Below are 21,447 nucleotides of genomic sequence, written 5' to 3'. Positions count from 1 at the left end.
CTTTGGGAATGATAATATTGTAGTAAAATACTTGAAACCATTCTGCCACAGGAAACAGAACAATGACATCTTGGCCTAGAAGTGTGTGTTGACACAGACATTTTAGGAGGGGAAAAAAAAAAAAGGAGGAGGGGCATTGTAAGGTAGGGGTATGGATATTTTATAGATTGGTCCAGCTTGGACTACTGTAACTATGTATTGACTGTATCTGGCCGATGCCCCCGGAGACTGGAAATCACTGAAGTAGACACCGCTACTCCAGTGATATCCTCTTACTTTCAGGTCCTGTGCTGAGCTGCTGGCTTGTTGCATTCTGAAGACAGCAAGTTGGTGGCTCAGCACAGGTGCTATTCATTTAGAGAATGTTTTGCATTCTCTGAATGAATGCAAAGTGTTCTATGATTGGACAAGGTGGGGAGGAGGGGCAGTAGTAGGAGCATTATCTTGAGCTGCCCTACAGCCATTTGTTTGCCAGTGTTATATCTTCCAGTAGGCATCAATATAACCCTGCAAGTTAAAGACTTCCTTCCTTAATGGACAAGAAAGAAATACTATTTAAATTTAGTTATATGTTGAATATCTACTTTAAAACATAAAAATTGTTTGCTAAAATATGTATCACACTGGGGTAGTATATATACACACACACACACACACACACACACACACACACACACACGTCCTGTTTCCCAGGTTTGCTGCTACATAAAAAAAAAAAAAAAAAAAAGGAAGTATAAAAAGACTTGCCCAGCATGTTGATACTAAGCTTGTCAATAAAATCCCAGATCCTCTCGATCACATCCTGGACCTGTTTCTCACACTTTCCCTGTATGAGAGAAGCACAGAAGAGAAATATTTGTAAAGGATTAGTTACTTATAGTCATGGATGAAGATGTACAATCTGCCTACACATAACACAAGCCACATTGCATACTGATGCATTACTAAGAATATATTATTTAACACATCTTTTAAATCGCATGGCATCTCATGCCTCAGAGGAACAGAGGAAAAGATATTAGTACTGTCCCTATTTAGAGATGGTAGGTCCAATCTTATAGCCTAGTGACATGAACTTCCACTAACAAGGGGCAGAACTCGTGGAAGAGAGGTGCCAGCTTTGGCTACCTGGTTCCTGCAATCAGTCCAGCTTCAAATCAGGTTTCTCCACCAACTGAATTTAGACACATGCCATTGGCAAAACAGAGTGTTTTGATCATGAGCTTGTTTGCACTCTGCCTTTAGGTAGTCATAGAAGGCCTTAATGTGAGCAGGTTCAAATAACAATCAGATATAGTTTGGGACATAAATGACATGAAATAAGAACAAAGCGACAATGCTTTAGAGCCCTGGTGCCCATCATGTGGCCTGTGGGCTGTTGGGCATCATGTAGAAAATCCGAGTGCCAGTGGGGTGCCGAGCACTGAAACGATATGTTCCAGTGCCAGCACTGAAAAAGAGACTTACTCTGGGCAGAGATATGGGCAGAGTTACCTCCACCCACAGTACAAGTCCCACTGCGGGGGGGGGGTTACCACCAATGGGAGAGGCTGGTTAAATATCACTGCCAATAACCACCAAAGTTAATAGGTTAAATATTGCATCCACTGAAACCAATGCTGGGGACTATTACTGTGTTCACAGCCACCAATGCTGGAGGTTATTATTGCGTTCACAGACACCTTCACTAACACCAGTGCTGGGGGGGGGGGGTATTATTACGGTATTAAGTTCACTGACGCAAATGTTGGGAGCTATTATTGTGTTCACAAACACCAATGCTGGGGGTTATTATTGTGTTTACTGACACTAATGCTGGGGCTATTTTAGCATCCACTGATACCGATGCTGGGGGGGGGGTTTGGGGGGGCTATTACATTCACTGACACAAATGCTGGGGGCTATTATTGTATTTTCTGACACCAGTGCTGGGGGTCATTACTGCAGACACTGATACCAGTGCTGGGGGGTTATTACTGCAGACACTGATACCAGTGCTGGGGGTCATTACTGCGGACACCGATACCAATGCTTAGGGTTATTATTGCTTACCCGGATACAAATTGCTAGGGCTTATTATTGGATCCATTGATACTAATGCTGGGGGTTACTATTGCATCAGACACCAATGCTGGTAGTTATTATTGCACCACCGACACCAATGCTGGTAGTTATTGCATCCGACACCAATGCTGGTAGTTATTATTGCATCCACCGACACCAATTCTGGTAATTATTATTATGTCCACCGACACCAATGCTGGGGGTTGTAAATTGTATGTGTGTTTTTTTTTCTCTGTGTAACATTGGTGAGCGTTCTATTTAGTTCATGTTGCAAAGTAAGGAAGTTACAGCATATCTCTCAAAGTAAAGTACAGGTGTTCCCATTGGAAGATTTCCCCTTGTTCTTATTTATCCTGGGATGCAGGGAGCAATAGCCTTAAGCTTGCCATAGTGTTCCCAAGGCAAGACATGTACACAAAATATAATGCCAAAACAAGTGCCTGCTTTTTAATTATTCGAGGGAATAAGGGTGACCCCTGAATGCCGCACATCTATGGTGTCCTACAGAGATAAGTGGAGTGGCAACCTCAACCTGGACTATGACCAGGCCACACCTCCAATGCGTTTCGCTCTGCCCCCCTGGAGCTTAGTCATGGGATTGCTTTTAATTATTACTAGCAGTTTAAAATACAGTACCAATAGATTAATGGTAAAGGTAACACCCTGTCTGGGAGGAGAAGGGGGCTGAAAAAATTGATTTTTAAAACAGCTGTAAAATCCTTTTCTTGGAGTACATCATGGGACACAGAGCACCATAATAATGTGGGACTATGTGGGTTATACGCTTACCTTTAGGTGATTGGACACTGGCAACCAATAGTAAGATGGTTCCTCCCATATAACCCCTCCTACACAGGAAGTGCCTCCGTTTTGTAGCAAGCAATGACGATCCCAGAAAAAAGAGGGGAGGGAACTCTGTGTCCCGTGATGTACTCCAAGAAAAGGATTTTACAGGTAAGCTGTTTTAAAAATCCATTTTTCTTTATCGTACATCACGGGACACAGAGCACCATAATAATGACTATGTGGGTTATGCGCTTACCTTTAGGTGATTGGACACTGGCAACCAATAGTAAGACGGTTCCTCCCATATAACCCCTAGGCCCAATGGATCTGAGATTATAAAGCAGCCTGCAACACGCTGTGGCCAAAAACAGTCTCATTTTGAGATCTCACATCCACCTGGTAAAACCTGATGAACGTATGAACTGAAGACCAAACGGCTGCTTTGCAAACCTGAGCCATAGACACCTGCTGGCGTACTGCCCATGATGCACTAACTCCTCTAGTGGAGTGTGCTTTTAAATCCCGGGGTGGAACCCTGCGCTTTAATCCATACGCCTGGACAATAGTCTGGCGAATCCACCTGGATATAGATGAACTTGTTGCCGGCTATCCTCTTTTAGGATGCTCAGGCAAGACAAAAAGACAGTTTTCCGAAAAGAAGCTGACATTTCTAAGTAAACCTTTATCGCTCTCACCACATCCAGTGAGTGAAGCGACCTTTCCTCCCTAGTTTTAGGGTTTGGAAAAAAGGAAGGTAAAATGATATCCTGATTCAAATGAAATTTGGAAACTACCTTTGGTAGAAAATCCTGACGAGGACACATGACCACTCTGTCCTGATGAAGAACCATAAAAGGTTCTTTGCACGAAAGGGCGGCCAATTCTGACACCCTTCTAGCCGATGTTATGGCCATTAGGAAAACTAATTTCTTGGTCAATAGGACAAAAGGGATATGCCTAATAGGTTCAAAGGGCTGACTCTGTAAGGCTGACAGTACCAAATTTAGGTCCCAAGGACATAAAGGTGGTTTAAGCGTTGGCCTCAGGTGTGTTACTCCCTTGACAAAGGTTCGCACCAAAGAATGAATTACAATTGGTCTTTGGAAAAAAAACGATAAGGCCGAAATCTGTCCCTTGATTGTCCCTAAAGCAAGCTGCAAGTCTACTCCTGTTTGGAGAAAGGCGAGCACCCTTCCAATCGTATACCTACGAGGGTTCCATTTCCTTTTCTCACACCAAGAAATGTATGACTTCCAGACTCTATAATAGATAGCTCTAAAAACTGACTTTCTAGCGTTTATCAAAGTGGACAAGACTGAACCCATAATACCATGGTCTTTCAATAGTCTGGTCTCAATAGCCAGGCCATCAAATTCAGCAACTGTAAAGAAGGATGGAATATGGGCCCTTGAGACAACAGGTCTGGGCGGCAAGGAAGAACCAACGGATCTCCTACTGCCAACTTCACAATCTCCGAGTACCATGATCTCCTGGGCCACGCTGGGGCCACTAAGATCATCGGCTTCCGTTCCTCCCATATTCTGCGTAGTAAGTGCGGCAGAATTTGGATCGGAGGGAAGGCATATATCAGAGAATACTGATCCCAAGGAACCACTAATGCGTCTATCCCGACAGCAAGTGGATCCTTGGTCCTGGACACAAACCTGTCCAGTTTGGCATTGAATCTGGATGCCAGCAGATCCACATCTGGGGTCCCCCAGTATTGGCAGAACTGTAGAAAAACCTTGGGATGCAGGGACCATTCCCCTGGTAACAATTTCTGGCGACTCAGGAAATGCGCCTGGCAATTGTCCACCCCCGGGATAAACACTGCCGACAGAAACTGCATGTTTTTCTGCCCAGGTTAGTATATGATTTACTTCTCTTTGGGCTGCCCGACTCCTGGTACCTCCCTCGTGGTTGATATACGCCACTACTGTGGAGTTGTCGGACTGAACTCTGACCGGAAAATCCAGCAATCTGGACGTCCAGAATCGCAGGGCCAGACGGGCTGCCCAAATCTCCAGTAGATTGATGGGCAGAGTCTTTTCTGTCTGGGACCATACTCTCTGGACAGACGCTTCCTCTAGGACTGCTCCCCAGCCGAGAAGACTGGCGTCCGTGGTCACCACTCTCCAGGCTACTGGTGGGAAAGACTTCCCTCTTTTTAAGTTGCTGGTTCTTAACCACCAAGAGAGGTTCCATAGAACCTGTGGAGATAGAACCATTGGTTGATCCAAGGTTCGAGCAGACTTGTCCCAGGCTTTCAGGATACTGTTCTGGAACACTCTGGAGTGGAACTGTGCATATGGCACTGCGCTGAAAGATGACACCATCTTGCTCAATAACCTCATGCACAGCTGAACAGAAGGTGTTGGTTCTTTTTTCACCTTCTGTACAAGTTCCACTATGGAGGCGACCTTTAAGGGCGGAAGAAACACTTTTTCTTGGGCGTTGTCCAAGACCAGACCCAGATACACCAAGGTTTGGGTCGGACAAAGAGCTGACTTGTCCAAATTTAGTACCCAACCTAGGCGTTTTAAGACCCGCACTGTACTTGACATGTTTAGAACTAGTGTAGGGCAAGAGCATTCTCTTAGAAGTAGATCGTCCAGGTATCCTATTATGGAGACTCCTTGAGATCTTAGGGAAGCCAATATTGGGGCCAGAACCTTTGTGAAGACCCTGGGGGCCGTGGCTAGAGTGCCACAAACTGGAAATGACTGCCCTCTACAGCGAAACGTAAGAACCTTTGGTGTGGACCGAAGATCGGCACATGAAGGTACGCATCCTTGATATCTATGGATGCCAAATAGTCTCCCTTTCTCAAGGACCTTATTACTGAACGAACCGACTCCATGCGGAAAGATCGGACGTCTACAAAGAAGTTGAGAGCCTTGAGGTCCAAAATGGGCCTTACTTCCCCATTTGGTTTTGGCACGCTGAATAGGTTTGAGTAAAACCCCTTGAATCTTTCCTTGTGCGGGACCTTTACAATTACTCACTGCAGATGGTGTAAAGCTAGGAGTAGGCAACTTCTTTTCTCTGGATCCGTCGGGACCCTTGAGTGTAGAAAGCTGTTCGGGGGAACCTCCTGGAACTCTATTCTGTAACCGTTCTTTACAGTGGAAATGACCCATCTGTCTTGAACCAGTTCTTCCCAGGCCTCCCCAAACATCCGAAGCCTGCCCCCCACCCTTGAGAGCGGGGGCGCCCCTTCACAAGATAGACTTGGAGTTGGGCTTGGGTGGCTTTTGGGTCCAGGGTTTTTTCTGACCGTGTGGTCTTTTAAATCCAGATGGCTGAGGCCGTCAATACCGCTTAGGGGAAGAGGCACCAGGCCCTGGAGGATTAGGAATTTTATAAGAGGGCTGTTTCCCCTTCCTTTTAATAGGAAGCAGAGCGCTCTTTCCTCCAGAGTGTTCTTTTGGATATATTTATCCAGATCTTCGCCAAACAGGCACTCTCCGTGAAACGGAAAAGCAGCAAGTAGCCTTTTACATGGCGTCTCAGCAGACCAGTTCTTTAGCCACAATACTCGGCGCATATGAACTGATAGTAATGCAAAACGAGACATCTGTTGGATAGAGTCTTTCAAAGCGTCTACCGAAAAACACAAGGCATGAGGGATCTCTGATAGTTCCTCAGCAGATTCCTCCAGGCCAGGTATGTTCTTTACTATCCTCTTAAAGCGATCCTTTAGGGATTGACAAATCCCAATGGCTGCAATAGCAGGCTGAACTGCTGCACTGGCAACCGAGAAGGAGGCCTTCAATAAGGACTCTAGCTTTTTATCAACCGGATCCTTGAAAACCTGGGCATTATCCACTGGACAGGTTAAGTTTTTATGCACAGAAGATATGGCAGCGTCTACCAAAGGTGTGCTCCATTTCTTCCTAAACTTCTCCTCCATAGGGTATAAAACAGAAAACCTTTTGGGAGGCAAGTATATCCTTTCAGGATGCTCCCAGTCTGCATAAATCACCTGCTCCAGTAACGGATGCAAGGGAAAAGCTTGGGAAATTTGTTTATGTCGCAACGATCCCAGAGTGGAACAAGAGTGCAGACTCCTGAACCGGGGGTAACTTAAACCCAATTCGTACCATCTCCATTAGAGATTGGATAAACAATTTCTGGCAATGGGAGGCTGAAATTGGCTCCTCAGAGCCAGAGTCCCCAGCCGAGGAATCTTCAGCCTCTCCTACCTCCTGGTCCTTCATGACCACCTCCTCTGGATCCTCTGCCCATTCTGGTTCCAGGTTACCTGGACCCATCTGGCTATAAGAGTCCTGGGGCTCTAGTGACTCACCACTTGGCCCAGGCCCGGGGGAGGGAGATCTATTACGCTTCCTTCCCCCCTGTGTTACAGAGGCAATCATGCCAGCTATTTTGCCTTCAAGACCCGCTAAGGCAGATGCCAAATCATCCTTTGTAACATAAGCCGAGGCAGGTACATTGGTAGTGGCTACTATGCCTGACAAGTGCAATGGCTCAGCCAGGTCAGAAGCAGTAGGTCCTTCAGGAGAAACTGAGGCTGCATTAGCATTGGGTTGGTCTCCTGTCTTTTGTGGAGGGACTCTTACCCCTGTGCTTGCCTTGTTCCCTGTTCCTCGTTTTTTGGAAGACATTGCTTACACACGAGGAAACTAAAAAGGAATACTCCCCACAACTACAACTCGTTTTAAACCTGTCACCGCTGTGTCCAAGACCACCAGGCTCACGTGCCCACCATTCGCTCTGCTTCCTCCATGCGCACGCCAGGAGTTCTATGCTTATAAGCACTAGCATGAGAGCGAGCGCGCGCATCAGTGACCCGCATGGCGCATGCGCCGTCCTGACGATCGCGGCGCACCCGTGACGCAGATAGCCGGTGACGGGCACGCGGCGCGCATGCAAAACATTTTAAAAATGTGTGCCAAACCGGCCTCTAATCCTGGCACATTATAGGCTTATACTAGCAGTTTTACAAGGGGAAATACATATATACATTATATATATATACATTATATACATATTATATATATATATATATATATATATATATATATATATATATATATATATATATATATATATATATATAAAAAGGCCCCAAAGGGAGTACTCACCATCCCAAGCAGCAGGGCCTGTCTTGCCAGACCTAATCTTCCCCCATCACGGCGGGTAGCGCCTCTAAGGACCTTCAGGGACCGGGTCCCCCATATTGGGGTCCACACCCCTGGACCTGTAAAGCACCCTTTATGGTTTCCTTGGGCAAGATTGACCAGGAATACCAACTTTAACAAGGGTCCAGGACCTAAAAAGGACACATTACAAGCAACACCTTGTTCTTGAACCGAGGTTCGGGTACCATCCACTTTAGTTTAGTAAGCCATCCGAATGGATCCGATTATAACGACCTCAGTGGGACATTTCTTTGAAGAAACTGAAGAGCTTCAACAGCCATGACCATCACCTTCAAGACACTGGCAAAAAAAATGAGGCACTTCCTGTGTAGGAGGGGTTATATGGGTGGAAGCGTCTTACTATTGGTTGCCAGTGTCCAATCACCCAAAGGTAAGCGTATAACCCACATAGTCATTATGGTGCTCTGTGTCCCGTGATGTACGATAAAGAAAAGTCCCAGTCATGTAGCCAGAGGGCCTGGTTCTCATGAAAGCATTAAGGAAGCTTACATTTGAAAAATATGGAACATGTTTTTATTTTCACTGAATGGGGGCATTATATAAAACAGAATGCTTTGAAAATTTTATGACAACATGCGCTAAAGTATTTCTAAACTCAAAAACAAAACTTTAACATTTGGACCTTTTGGTCTGTTAAATATACCATTGAAAGGGTTTTGTTAGATCCGTTTGAGAAGTTTAAAAAAAATACCAATTGATCTTGCCAGACTACAGAACCAAGCCTCTCTATATTATGTAGAATAGGAGAGGGGTTGGATTCCACAGCCAAGTCTTATTTATGTTGTACAGTAAATAAATGTCATCTCGATGGGACAAGTGTGTTACTAGCAGAATCACCAGTGGAAAAAAGGGGGGAAAAAAAAGCTTAAAAAACACACAAATGCAATGCCCACATCTGAGGACTAATATGCTACATTATATAATGTTTTTGGTTTACGATTTAGATATGTTTCAGATTGCATACATTGTTGCATGTGTCTTCAATCTGGTGCGAAGAAATGTTTATAAAAAAGCTGGTGTTCCAATGCGAAAACACATGCAGTGGGCCTGAATGCATTCACTGTCACTGCCCAATCATAAGGCCTATATAGATGTTACTGGAAGCCACAAAGACCATCTTTCCCTTTGTGTAGGCAGTGGAAACCTTGGCAGTTATCATTCAGACAAATTTAGGAATTAAAACGCAGCTTACATTGCCATCACAGAAGCCCACAGTGCACGGCTTTCCTTTACGCAGGAAAAGGTACTGCTTCTTATCGCTCATGTACGGACTGCAGATTCCATTGTGGTCCCGGCAGCACACTTTACAGGATTGTTCAGTTTCTAAAAAAAACATAGACCTGATTACTTACAAACAACCACAACATGATAAAAGCCACATATAGTTATATTCCAGGATTCCTCTCATGAAAACTTAGCCAGGATGTAAAATCCAGATTTCCTCAATTTCTTCAGCATTACCCCATCACTCTCTTACCATTGCAGGCACATGACTTGAGATTTTTTTCAATCTCGCAGAAAGGCAGGCACTCTCCACCAATACATTTCCCTGAATCCACCCACTCTGTGTCATCGGCTGCACTGCCAGGTGCGGGGCAATCACTGCTGTTACCTACAATGAGGAAAGTACAGAGTGGACTGTGAGACACGCACCACTGAAAGGAAACCTGTAGGATTTATATTTTAATATACACACTAATAGCACCCATTGATGAAATAATTAATTGGCAATGTGTTCATATGTGAAATCACAGGGTTATATGTAGAGTTTGTACATGGGTTATGTGGGAAATACATACTGAAATATATGAAGCTTTTTTGACTTTAGGTGTACAGTTTTATGCTGGGAATTTTGATATTCTGCCACCAACACACCTCCTCTCCTTTCTCCTATAATCATTTGTGTAATTAATTGGTGTCAGAAAATTAAAGATAAACAGTAACTTCAAATAAGTAATACCTGAAAAGGACACTGCTGCTGGTCCAAACATATTTTAAGCATATAAAGGAAACATAAAAAAAAATGTTTTTTTTTTTAAATATTTTTAGAGTCTACACACACACACACACACACAAACCAAAAAAAGCGCGAGCTGGACATCTACGTATGAAAACAGCGATTGTCCTACACGTTATACATCAGCGCAAACGCCAGAGTAAGAGCAATAATTTTAGCACCAGTAAAGTGCTGCAGGCGCACACAATTTTAAGGTTTGACATGGGTCTCTATTTAATTGGCACAACCTTATCTTTTATATTTTACCAAAAAAGGTAATAAATTGCATTTATGCGCCCAGAAATTTACTTTATTGTATTTTTTACTGAAATTTTACAAAGTGCACCTTCGCCAGAGTAGACAAAAATCCTTGCACCGGCCCTGCATCCACCACAAACACTTGAGGTTGCCTGGTCTGGGATATAAACCTGTCCATCTTGTTGTTAAGTAGACATGTGCAGGGGAGAAAAGATTTGACGTAGGGGAGAAAAGATAAATAAAAATAATGATGATGATGAATGTTATTGGCTGATTGTAGCCAAAGAGGAGGAGCAGTAAAATAGCTAGAACTAAGTACACACGTACTTTGGCTTATGGTGTCTGTTGAAAGTTCTAAGCAGATTCAACGGAGCAGGTAAACTATACGGCATTGTACAGTTTAGCTGCTCCGTCGAATCTTCTTTGAACATTCGACAGACACCATAAGCCTTCAATGACAGATTCGACCTTAATTTGGATTTTCGGACTAATGCAATTTTTAATGAAAAACGAAATACATAAAAAACGAATTTCAGGAGTAATTAAATACATTTATTTTTCGGACGAAAACGAAATTCCGAAACGAAATATTTCAGTGTGCACATGTCTATTGTTAAGTCTAGACACCAAGAGATCACCAACTGCAGCCATCGGTGCCTTTTTTTGGCCAGTGTCCATTCAACTGAAGGTACTTGTTTTTTGAGAGAACAATCTGTCAGAATGGAGAGCAGAGGAAGGTCTGTTCCTTTTCTGAATGGGACATAGAGAGTGTTCATTACCGATCGCTCTCTATGCTCTGTGATAACTGAGCAAAGTAAACTGTGTGTTACTCTGCTTCAGTTTATAAATGGAGAGGAGCCTCTGTCTCCTCTCCATTTACCTTCAGTGGTGAGAAAAGGACTGGGAAATCTGTCTTCTGTGCCTTTCTCTGTCTCAATGGGGAGATGTCAGGGGTCTGACATCTCACCAAAGCCCCCCCAATAGGGCTTAAAAAAAAAAAAAACTACAAACCTACTGACATCACAAGCAAAAACCGACATGGTCCAAGGCACCAAGCAAAATGATTGTGAAAAAAATTAAAAACAAATAAAAGAAAAAGAAAAGAAAAACTACTGACACTGACATGAGTAGGGACTTGGTGGGAGCAGTCAGGTGACACGAGTAGGGACTTGGTGGGAGCAGTCAGGTGACACGAGTAGGGACTTGGTGGGAGCAGTCAGGTGACACGAGTAGGGACTTGGTGGGAGCAGTCCACGAGTAGGGACTTGGTGGGAGCAGTCAGGTGACACGAGTAGGGACTTGGTGGGAGCAGTCAGGTGACACGAGTAGGGATTTGGTGGGAGCAGTCAGGTGACACGAGTAGGGACTTGGTGGGAGCAGTCAGGTGACACGAGTAGGGACTTGGTGGGAGCAGTCAGGTGACACGAGTAGGGACTTGGTGGGAGCAGTCAGGTGACACGAGTAGGGGCTTGGTGGGAGCAGTCAGGTGACACGAGTAGGGACTTGGTGGGAGCAGTCAGGTGACACGAGTAGGGAATTGGTGGGAGCAGTCAGATGACACGAGTAGGGACTTGGTGGGAGCAGTCAGGTGACACAAGTAGGGACTTGGTGGGAGCAGTCAGGTGACACGAGTAGGGACTTGGTGGGAGCAGTCAGGTGACACGAGTAGGGACTTGGTGGGAGCAGTCAGGTGACACGAGTAGGGACTTGGTGGGAGCAGTCAGGTGACACGGGTAGGCTGTAAGCTTTGAGCTCATTCAGCCTTACTGGGTGTAATTGTGGAAAGTGAGACATCCACCCCTCCCCCACATAACACATTCTTGATCAATATGTGAATAAGAATTAATACATATAACAACTAGTTGGGGGATGGATGAGAGCTTATTCAAAGGCTGGATTATGCCTGCAGCTCTGTAATGTGTATAGCTAGCTTATTAAAAAACACAGCACCATAGGTCCTTTATAGGCAGAAAACCAGGTATGTAATTATATAGGGCAGGAATCCTTAGTAAACTCATTATAGGGACTTCTATCTGTCTGTTCTGCAGAGAAAAGAAACTGTCACAGAATTAGAACGATTGCTTTCATAGGAATAAACCAGAGCTCATGGAGCAGTATGTACATTATATCATACAAATGCTATTGCTGCTTGTGTGAAACATTTTGCAGTCTGGCAGTACACTGCCCCTTATCCCAATAGACCCCCGTGGCTGTCACCTGCTCTTCTGAAGCTATGCTATGTTGCCATTTACCTGTGGAAAAGGACTCTCCTTTACAAGTGGCATTAATGGCCTCCTGGCATTTCTTCTGAGCAGTTTCAAACTGGCAATTTTTACAGCATGGACTGTTGCGATCACTGAAATATGTAAAATATATATTTATATAAAGACAATCAGAAAGACACTAGATTCGGTAACACTGCTATCTAAAAAAATGTGGTTCATTCAGTGTCTGATGTAAAACACAACAGCAAATCTGATCTTACCTTTCAACAGTTCAACTGTAATAAATAACATCAAAAAAGGTACACTGCTGCCATCTTTTGTTACTGGTTAAAAGAAACCTGTGCTAGAAGAAATATGCAAGCTCTGAGTGCTTACCAGTTTTTGAAAATGCTACCTATCTGGCGGTCTTTGGTTTTAGTCCTTGGTGTTACTGACTTGGAGGAGATATGAAGCCAGAACTTCTGAAATGTATTGATGGCCTGGGCAGTAACTGTAAGAATTGGAGACCCTAAGTCAGCATGACAGTGGGGCAGCTGTCACTTTTAGGTCAGCAACAGCAGCTTTAATACTCCTCCCAATACAGGCTTCCTTTAAGACATATTTACTCCACCCAGTGTTAAAATGCACACTGTCATATTCTAGAAAACAATTACATTAAGCCAAACACCATTTCAATTTAACGACAGAGCAAATTTAAAATTTCAGATGTTGGTCTATAATTCTGCAATATCTGATACCAAGATGACACAATCACTGTTTTTTGTGATTTCCTAGTTAATTTAATATTCAATATACTTTACAGGCAAAACTTAAAAAAATAAAAAAAGGGAAAAAAAAACCCTTGTATCCAGTTTCAAAACAATTAGTGTTACTATAGATACAAAGTGCTAGTCCAGTTTTTGACTTCTACCTACAGGTCAGCGTATAATAAGGCTTACCTGTAGGTACAGTAAATATCTCCTAAACGTGCAACGTTTAAGGGGATATTTACTTTAGTAGCAGCTAGTGACATCAGCGGCACATGCGCACTATGCTCTCAGTGCGATGCACACTAGCACATTATGGCATTATCCTGCAGGGGCCTTTTTTTCAGTTTACTACTACTTTCTAATAAAAATCAAACCAATTAAAAGAAAAAAAAAAGGCTAAGGAGAGAATGGAATTCATTAGTTAATGACAACAAAGGGATAATCAAATGTAGAAAACCTTGACAGTGTAATTACAGTAATCAGCACAGAAAGAGCTGTCAGTTCACTGACATAGACTAGGACACTGGCTCTCAAAGTAATGACAGGACCCAACATTTACACCCACAGTAATGCGCCCAGAAGGAACTGACTGGAGGGAGTTTAAATGTCCAAGGTCCTTACATGGTTAAGGATCAGCCCCTCAACGTTTTCCTGTAGATTTTCTCAAGATGCACACCAGGTAGTGGAAAAGCTCCTAATCTGCATGCTGTCCATCTACAAGTCAAATCCTGCATTTAATTATATGCATATGCTAGGGGAAGGATGTGGCTAGATAAAGATCTCATCCACCTAAGGCTGGGTTCACACATATGTGAATCGGATGTGTGTTTTCTTCGCATTACAGGCAAGTGTTAATGCATGTCCAGGAAGGCCATGGTCCGGATTGAAAAAGGGTCTGGTGTGTGCTTGGGTCCAGTTTGGGTGCAAATTCAGACGAAAATTCAGGCCTGAATCGCACCTGAACCGGTGAACACACACGCACAGGACCCCAGGTACGAACCCGAGGCCGCACATATGTGAACCCAGCCTAAAAGAAAACCAATTTTGCATTCAGCATTATCAGCCATGCTTTAAAGCTATGCCTAGATGGACAGATGTCTCCCTTAGCACAAGGGGTAGAGAGAATTATCCTATACTTTGTAACAGACCTACCACTAATGTTCTGTGTGAATCATCCAATGAAAACAAACAGCATAGGACTGAGTACTTCTTTTCCTTTATTAAAATGCAAGAGGAAAAATGCAGGTTTTAAAAGGCAAGAATATGGAAGCAATGACAAATTTTAATGCCTAGAAATACTCATCATCACCCTCTAGGGCAGGCCTGAAGAGTCTGATCCCTGTCTTGGTCTTGTATCAGACATCACATCAAGATTAAACTGTTTATAGCCACGCTAAGAGGCATGTCTGGGAAGTTCTAAAGCGGTGGACCTCTGCTTGAGCTAATGAGACTATAAACCTTAACAATTGATCAAAGTGAATATAAAGTTTATCACCTAATTGATGTTCTTTAGTTGAGTTTGAACTGAAATGTATATTTATTATTTTTCATCCCATGCTCAGCGATCCCCTGGATGAACACAGGAAATGTTCTCTACATATCGCACTGTGTTCATTCAGAAGGGAAGACGTGGTAAACATCAGCCCCCTGTTTACTGTGTCTTTCTGTTTTGTAAATGAACACAGAACAATGTATTGAGAGCATTTGCTATTTTTAATACATTGCAGAGCTGCTGCTTTAACTGAAGGCTGTGTGTGCTGAGGTCGTTCTGCCTGGATAAGGGAGGAGGAGAGCAGATGTGTGTGTTGTCTGAAGTTTCGGGAGCGAGCAGAGAGCCCAGACCCGGCAATCAAACAGAGAAGAAGGAAGGGGGGGATCCCGACCAGACTGTCGGCATGACACTCCAGAAAAGACTGTAGCCCCTCCCATATGTAATTAATTATTTTAACAGAAAGGATGCACTTTTTAGAGGGCTGGAAAGATTTGTAGGTACTAGCAGCTCATAAGGATTAAGATTAAGCAAAAAATAAATACATTTTTTTTTTAAAAAAGGAAGAAACCTATACTTCTCTTTTAAAGTTAACCTAACAGATTAGGCTTAGAACGTGGCAGAGAGCAGGAGTAGAGAGTGGAAATCCACTTTAAACTTTTATTCTCATTGTAAATGACAGTTTTTCTGTAGTAGGTTGTATACATCGTACAGATGCGCCACTTCACAAGCAGGTTGAGGGCGTCCCTCTGGCATGTTATTTAAAGGAATTTTGCATTTTTAAGGTTTCATTGTAAGCATTCAATTACAAGCTTTGCTCGCAGGATTCTCTGTTTCATTAGGCGCAATTCGCTAATTTAAGAGATTCAATTGTCATTTATTTTATCTCATGGTTATTTTCTTCTTTCACAGAAGCACGATCATCATTTTCTTACAAGAAATGGGCATTTTAACGGCTGTCTGTCTCCACTAGGGAGATTTAGTCTCTCCTTCACCTGGTGACCACTGTCACCGGGACTGAAAGTAAAGAAACTCTAAAATTTTGAGCTGCCACCAAAAAGAAAAGCTAATCATCAATGGGGACATTTTTATGATGACAACTGTCTCCTTCTGAAGTTGCTATTTTGATCGTCTGTCATCTTCTTCCAGGTAATTTAATCAAACTACTAACCTTCACAAATGAGAACACCACCGTTTGTCTTCACACTCAGGTATGTGCATTTAAATGACTGTTCCAACATCAAAGTGCATGGTATTTTCCACACCATTTGCTAGCAATTTTGATTCTTTTTTTCTATAGGATTTAGTGATGGGTTGCTACAAGGATTCCTTTATCAAGCACAAAATTGTGAATAGAGCATTACCAGCAGTATCATGATTTGTATCGATTGGACAAAATGCACAACTCAAGGTTACCAAGGAGAGAGTCCTTAAAATGGTCACAACCAGACACCCATTCCTAATAGTGCTAACATCTCATTTGTCCTTGACACTATACTGACCTGCATATTGTGTTCTCCCTGAATTTGCAGTCGGAGGTACAACAGAGATCGTTGTGCTGACGTAGCAGGCCTGGGTCACAGTCCTCCCCCTCATCCACTCTCGAGTTTCCACACACTTTGTTGTTGCGTTCCTTAAAGCAGATGGATGCCTTGCTCATAAGTGTGCACAGGATGGATTCTCTGCTGCAGCTAGAGAACATCTGAGAGAGGGAAACATGAGTTTATTCACTGTATGCATGTCACTAACGCTCTCCAAGAAATACAGACTAGAAGTTATATTAGCAACAAATTAAGGTTTTTCACCTAATGCATTCTTTTTCTTACCTTAGCCCGATCCGATCCAGCGATGTGCTCAAGCGCAGCGGCTCCGGCCGCTGTCGATTTCCTCATTGGAAGCTAGAAGCAGCAGCCATTGGCTGTTGTCAATCAAAAGCTGTGACACGGGAGCGGGAGGCAGGGCTGAGTTCCGCCGTCCATGTTAATGGATGCATCAGTGGGACTTGGAAGCACCCATGGAAAGTGGCTTTCTATGGGGGCACCCGATGAGGAGGAGGGGCCTGGAGCACCAGCGGTGGACCCCAGAAGAAGATGATCAGGCCTGCTCTGTGCAAAACCATTGCACAGAGCAGGTAAGTATAGACAGGTTTGTTTTTTTTTAAATGACGTTTACAACCTCTTTAACTGTCACCCACCAGTGAAATAGGAGAACTTGAGAATATATTTAATGGAGCAGCTGTAATGCAAAAATGTGACTAAATTTGTTTAGTTTGAAATAAAGCAAAAGAAGAGAGAAAAGTGTTGGTAAAGCTCCAGTGGGTATGAAATATACATGAACAAAAGTGCCCAAATTACTTTTCCTTTTTGAGCAACATTGATTTAGCACTGTGTATCAAAAATTTGTCACATTTAGTTATTTTTCCCCCCATTTTGTTGCATCATAGTACTGCTGATTTCCTGTAGCATTTATGCAGCCACTTTGTCATACATTAACTTGAGGATGGCTACACTGGCTACACTGAATTTCTCAAGGTGGGTTTCCTGATGTTGACAACAGTTTCTCATAAAAAGGGGGGCCTGAACACCACATTTTAGCTATGCAAAACCATAAAGGGTTCTTTCCAGGATAAAGCTACCAATTTAGACACTCGCCTCACAGAGATGATGGCTACAAGGAATTTCACCTTGTGGATAAGAGTAGAGAGAAGACTGTCTAATGGCTTCAAACAGCGATTTCTGAAGCACAAGAACCAAATTCCGATCCCACAGAGGAACGGACGGGGGGAGACCCCCTGTACAAAGGCCTGAATCAAGGAGTGAGAGGCCAACTCTGAAACAGGATATAAAAGCCAGAAACCTTGGCAAATGGAACTGCTTCAAAGCATGCTAAATTCAAGCCCCTGGACACTTATACAAATGCAGAAAGTCGGGCGCCTGTTGGACTGGAGAGCTTAAATCTGAAACCAGAAAGTATGACGTTTCACCTGAGCTGTTTAAAGGACTAGACCTCAACACTAAACAATGAGTCTGTTCCAGCAACGATTCCTGACGGTTCAAAACCCATCCAAACCGCTGTAATATCTGGAAAGTCAAGGCCACGTAATCCAAGCAAGCCTTGTTCCCTCAACAGGAGGTCATTCTAATATCCCGTAATGGGGATGCCATGAGAACGCAGCATGGCTAATACTTGGGCTAGAAAGTTGGTGAACACCCAATGTGCATGCCAGAGGCTGAAGAGCAGGACCACAAATTGGTAGCATAACGACCCCACAGCAAAATGGAGGAAACAATGTGCTGCATAGATAGGGACATACGGGTAAGCAAACCTTGATATTCTCAGAAGCCAGAAAGTCGCCCTGGGGAAGGAAAGGGATGACTGATTTGGTGGAATCCAGGAATCATTTCTAAGCTCAAATTAAGACATCCACAGCTTTGAGATCCAAAGCAGCTGCCCACTTGGGGTTTGAGAATAGTAAACAGACTGGAGTAAAACCCCTAAAACCATCCTGCCACAGGAAGTGGGGCAATGACATCCTCATCCAGAAGACCCAAGAGGGATCAATAGAGATCTGCTAATCTGTGCAGTGAAGGAAGGAGCAGGAAGTTGGAAGAGAGAAACCAAGGAGGGTGCAGGGAGAGAAACTTTGCTTTGTAACCCAGGGACACCCACTTCCTACACCCGTGATGCAAGTTGTCCAAGCATCTGCAAATGGAAATGGAAAGTGGGAGGGTGCCATCAAGCAGAAAAAGGCTTGTCTGAGGCTTTAGCAGACTTCGAGTACCAGAGAAAATCAAGCGAGTGAAGAAGCAAAACGGAACGTTACTTAACAGCGAGAGAGGGAAAAGACAATACAATCAGTTAGGCTTTTAACATGTTTACCACTAAGGAAGATAGGTATGCCTACTACAAGTAACGTCCTTGGTGATTTTAGCAAGAGTCAGTTTGAAGATAGTCTTTGACTTCTTGCACAAAGGTCATTCCTTTCTATCATTTTTAACCAAAGTACCTTATGCATGTGTACTGACACGAGACACATGGGAGAGATAAGACAAGAGGCTTCCAGCAGACTGTCACAGCTGAAGTTTAAAGTTACAAGAAAAACAGAAATGGAAGATGTGCACACCTAGTGCATTACCAAAAATAATTTAATAATAAGAAATTTTTATATAAAAGTGGGCACTCACAAAATGCAACTGACAAAAGGCCATAAACACAGTGCATGGACATGCACAGAACACAGGGTACTTCTAACGCGTTTCGGGGGCGCACCCCTGAGTAGAACTTTGATTTTCCATCCATTCTGCTACCCGCCTGCAGTGACCGTGGTCACCTACATTAATCCGGCCTGCACCTGCTACCAGTTGACAGGGTTTCAAGAGTGCTTGAGGCCTTGCCTCTTACCCTGAGCCTATGTGTTGCCTTACCACCACGCAAACACAACATGCGATTCAAGCTCTTTTGAGTGTCCCCAGCTCACACCTAACAGCTCTGGGGCTGCTTGTAGTATGCCCAATGATGGTGTAGATGACTCCAGTCATTTTGTCCTCTGCTCCCGGACTCTATCCAGTACTCCAAGTCCTCTTAAAGTGTTTGTAACCCTAAAAATCCCTTTCACTGCCTGCCCCTCTCCTTTATCTAGCTATAACGCACAGTGTAAGTGTTTATTGAAATCGATGCCTGTAAATGCCTTTTTTTTTTTTAGGTATCTTCAGGCCGGTCACGTGACTCCCAATCACTCTCCCACTCTGATCCAGGGCTACAGCCGGAGGGGCTGAGATCTCCCCTCTGACATCAGCCGAGACCGCCGTGCTGGCCGCTCAGCCCCTCCTGCTGTAGCCCTGGATTGGACTAGGAGAGCCGCTGGGAGTCACATGACCGGCCAAAAGTTATCTGACAAAGGTATTTAGAGGAATGAATTTCAATAAACACTTACACTGTGCGTTATCGCTGGATAAAGGAGAGGGGCAGGCAGTGACATTTTTTTAAAGTTTTATGTACTACTAATAGCGGCGGGGGGGGGGTGGAGACAGCTCACATAGACACATGGAGCTGACAGGCAGGGAGGGAGGGGGGAGAGGATGACAGAAGAGAGCTGTGAATGACGGAGGCACGTAAACTGACCACGGTGTCAAGGCCCAGCTGCCATGATAAACCATGGTCAGTTTACAGGGGGGAGGGCAGACACAGGCAGGATCAGCCAGGTCCTGCCTGTTTCTGTCCTCCCCCCTCGGCCTGACTGTCTCTCAGAGCCTCACCAAGTAGGTTTTAACTAAGACTCACTAAGTAGGTCTTCATAGGTAGGGCAAGCACGGAGGCAATGCCAGTGGCTCTGGACCTGGAAAACGCTCAGTGCCCTACATGGAACCTAGTTCCCAAAGGTCACTATCAGCCTAGCCCTGCAACATTCAGTTCAGCAGGGTCTGGACACAGTACTCCAGAAGTCAGGTTAATGTCAGATAGCTGCCATTGAAGAGACAAGGATTTAGCTGCGATTTTAAGAAAAAAAAAAAAAGTTGAATAAAAAAAAATGTACTAGCAAAAAATAGGTTAATCTTACCACAGCAGAATTAAGAAGGACGACCATCCTTCCAGGACACTAGCAAAAATGGAGGCATGCTGGTAGTAGTTTACCTGTGTCCAATCTTCCTGTACATGGCAGTATAACCTGAAGGTTAAAAACCTCCTGTGTCCCCTCAAGGGACAGGGCAAAAACACAATTTATCCAACTTCTATTCTTGTGGGAGACATGAGGAGGATGGTTGAGAAGCTCAGAAATAGCCTAGCTATTCACTCAAACTCTTTCCTATTGACTCTAAAGTTCTCCCTGGCCATCTGGAAGATAAAACTACTGCCCCCACATTTTTGGGCCTTCCCCAAGGCTTCCTAAGCCAGCCTCCATGAGTTCATCCACACAAGGTGCCTGCAGCACTTCATCTGACAAAACATTTTCAAACCAACCAAAATGCACATATTCCATTATGTGTAATGTTGTATGAGAAGGGCAGCAGCTTTAAGCACTGTACTTTTCTAGTGTCTAAGAAAAGGAACAATCATTTGCTAAAACTCTATACAATAGTTGGACAAAAGGTATAATCCTATGTAGGTGATAATGAAAATGATTGCACATGGCTACATTAACAAAGAACATAAACTGTGTAAAACAGAGCAGTGTACCTTATTGTTCTGGTGGTCTCCACTCACAGCTATAGGGTACATCACATATTTCCCACCTCGATCCTCACTGGGTGCACACAGCTCCATGCTGTCTGGATCGTGTTCAGACCCGAAGTTATGGCCCAACTCATGAGTAGTCACCAGGTCAGCCTCCTGTCCGGAAATTACACACGTTAGACCACAAAAAAGACAAATGCAGAGTCCAAGTTAAAGAACACCTGTGATTTTTTGATAGTTTGAGTCAAATACTGCGGCCAAAAAAATTAGATTTACCTGTAAATTCAATATCTAATAGTGCAGTACAGGACACAGGCAAAGTATTCATAGACCCTGGATTATAGGCTGCACCTTCACAAAGACACGCTCCCTGAGTAGCTTCTCTATAACGCCACCCCATGAGGCCTCAGGTTTGTAGCAAGTAATGCAGAGTAACCAAGTAATGGATGGGAAGGTGGCCTGTGTCCCCAGCGGCTATGGGGAGTGGTGGGGTCTGAACTTTCGCTTTGATCACCTGGGAAGT

General features: G+C 43.9%; 3 long non-coding RNA genes across 3 annotated transcripts in view; all 3 read right to left on the bottom strand.

Moving 5' to 3' along the window:
• The window catches only part of LOC141121500 (uncharacterized), a 1,788,704-nt gene that overhangs the window by 1,017,903 nt on the left and 749,354 nt on the right, over nt 1-21,447 (bottom strand). The window lies entirely within an intron of this gene.
• LOC141121510 (uncharacterized) lies at nt 742-9,642 on the bottom strand. The gene is made up of 3 exons (XR_012240578.1): nt 9,514-9,642; nt 9,229-9,359; nt 742-826 (listed from the first exon to the last, which is right to left on the bottom strand). It is a non-coding gene; the product is annotated as an uncharacterized lncRNA (long non-coding RNA).
• LOC141121511 (uncharacterized) lies at nt 12,550-21,363 on the bottom strand. The gene is made up of 3 exons (XR_012240579.1): nt 20,928-21,363; nt 16,256-16,455; nt 12,550-12,646 (listed from the first exon to the last, which is right to left on the bottom strand). It is a non-coding gene; the product is annotated as an uncharacterized lncRNA (long non-coding RNA).

The sequence above is a fragment of the Aquarana catesbeiana genome, unplaced genomic scaffold, assembly GCF_042186555.1.
Source record: "Aquarana catesbeiana isolate 2022-GZ unplaced genomic scaffold, ASM4218655v1 unanchor211, whole genome shotgun sequence".
Lineage (NCBI taxonomy): Eukaryota > Metazoa > Chordata > Amphibia > Anura > Ranidae > Aquarana > Aquarana catesbeiana.
This window is presented reverse-complemented; position numbering and strand designations above follow the sequence as displayed.